Below are 2,433 nucleotides of genomic sequence, written 5' to 3' on the forward strand. Positions count from 1 at the left end.
CACGATTCACTTCAGAACTGTGGCAAGCAATGCACAAATCTTTCGGCTCACAGTTAGACATGAGCACAGCTTATCACCCTCAGACGGATGGGCAGTCTGAGCGTACTATTCAAACTCTAGAAGACATGATGCGTGCATGTGTAATCGATTTCGGCAACAGCTGGGAAAAACATCTCCCGTTAGTGGAGTTCTCATATAACAACAGTTACCACACCAGCATCCAAGCCGCTCCCTTTGAGGCGTTGTACGGGCGTAAATGCCGATCACCTCTTTGTTGGGCAAAGGTGGGTGATAGTCAGATCACGGGTCCAGAACTGGTAGTTGATGCTACTGAAAGGATTGCACAGATACGACAACGAATGGCGGCAGCTCGTGACCGTCAGAAAAGCTACGCTGATAAGCGCAGGAAACCACTCGAGTTCCAGGTCGGGGATCGAGTGCGACTCAAAGTTTCACCTTGGAAAGGTGTAGTCCGTTTTGGCAAACGAGGCAAGCTCAATCCGCGGTATGTCGGACCATTCGAAATCATAGAAAGAATAGGCAAAGTGGCCTACAAACTGAACTTACCAACAGAGCTCGGTGGAGTTCACAACGTTTTCCACGTGTCAAATCTGAAGAAGTGTCAGTCAGATGAGACCCTAATAGTTCCCTTGAAGGAGCTCACTATCGACGATCAGTTGCGATTCGTCGAGGAACCAGTTGAAATCACGGACCGGGATGTTAAGGTCCTCAAGCACACCAGAATACCTCTTGTACGAGTTCGTTGGAACTCCCGTCGTGGCCCTGAGTTCACCTGGGAACGCGAGGATCAGATGAAACTAAAGTATCCCCAATTGTTCGCAAACAGTACAACCACTATTGAGGCTGAAGCTACTGCGGAATTTCGGGACGAAATTCCAAACCAACGGGGGAAGGATGTGACACCCCAGGAAAACCATGCAACTTAACTAGCATCCTCAGTGAGTACGTACCAAATTTCGGGACGAAATTTCTTTCAACTTGGGGATAATGTGACAACTCGTATTTCATACCTCTTCTTGTGTGCTTCGATGTAACTTGTTTGAACCATATGAGATTATGTGAACCTTGATTGATTAATTGAATGCTATGTTATATGTTTATGTGTAACAAATGTATGTACTTAACGAGCCGATCGCACAAGCCCACTCGGGCCACACTCTTTGTATTCGAAGCCAATGGGCAGCCCAAGTAAGGGTTCGGCCCACTCCCTTTTATACGCGTACAAGCACCCATGTGTGGGGTTGCTTCTCATTCGTTACAAAGCAAGAACACACAAAACCCTACTCGCTCTCTTTCTCTCCTCTCGAAGCCGACGGCACACATCTCCACCTCTTGAAGCTTTTATGTTTGGATCATCCTCATTCTATCTCTAATCGGTTAGTGTTTGGGTTTATCGATTACATGTTTGATGATGTTTTGATGTGTGTGCTATAATAATCTTGCATGATGATCTAGGGTTCCTGTTAACATGATTGATTATGATGTTGATTGATAGTGTTCTTGATAGTCGGCTCACATGTATCTTGACTATGATCAATATAAGATTTGATGATTTTATGCTATTACCGCTAATTTAGAATCGAATAGATGATTAATCGGCTATAATGTGTTCATGTGCGGATGATTTCGTGGTATTGTTATGATTAGATGGCATGCTAGTAATCAAGAACACAAATCGTCTAGTCGATATTGTGGTTGATCCTGTCTAGGGTTCATAAGAAATTGATATTAAAAACCTTGTTTGATCGATTACTGCTTGGTTTGGAAGTTGTTAGCATTGATTGATAAATTGTAAATTTGGAAACTAGTTGATTGGATGTAACTGATTGCATGAATTACGGGAATTAGTTAACCAATCGCACGAGCCTCTCGGTCGCATAAGAGCAGGTCACACAAGACCTGATCTGATTGCACAGGACCAATCGCACAACTCGATCGCACAATAGAGTCGCACAAGCTAGGTACAACCATTAAAGCATGGAGTACTGTTTAGTCATGCATGATCGCACAACATATTGTGGATCGCACAAGCTGGTGCCGATCGCACAAGATGTTGGGCCACACACAAACTACTTGATCTGTTTCGTTGTTGGGCCTTAAAGCCCAAATATCAGTCGCACAAGATACATTGTAATCGCACAAGGCTATAGCAAACGCTCAAGATTATCAGAATCTTACAAAACTCATGTTTATTGTTTGGGCCGTTTACATGCTGGACTGCTTATATTTTATTGGGCCGGGTATCACTGGGCTTCGACGGGTGAATCGCACAAGACTGTTAGACTTGTGCGAGCCCATTCTTTTGAATCGCACAAGTCGGATATGTTATGTACTTGACTGTTATGTGTTTGCCATGATCCATACGTGCTCGAAACCTGTTAGTTATGTGTAAACATACGTGCATTACTTGAA

Source organism: Helianthus annuus, chromosome 4 (genome assembly GCF_002127325.2).
Source record: "Helianthus annuus cultivar XRQ/B chromosome 4, HanXRQr2.0-SUNRISE, whole genome shotgun sequence".
Taxonomy (NCBI): domain Eukaryota; kingdom Viridiplantae; phylum Streptophyta; class Magnoliopsida; order Asterales; family Asteraceae; genus Helianthus; species Helianthus annuus.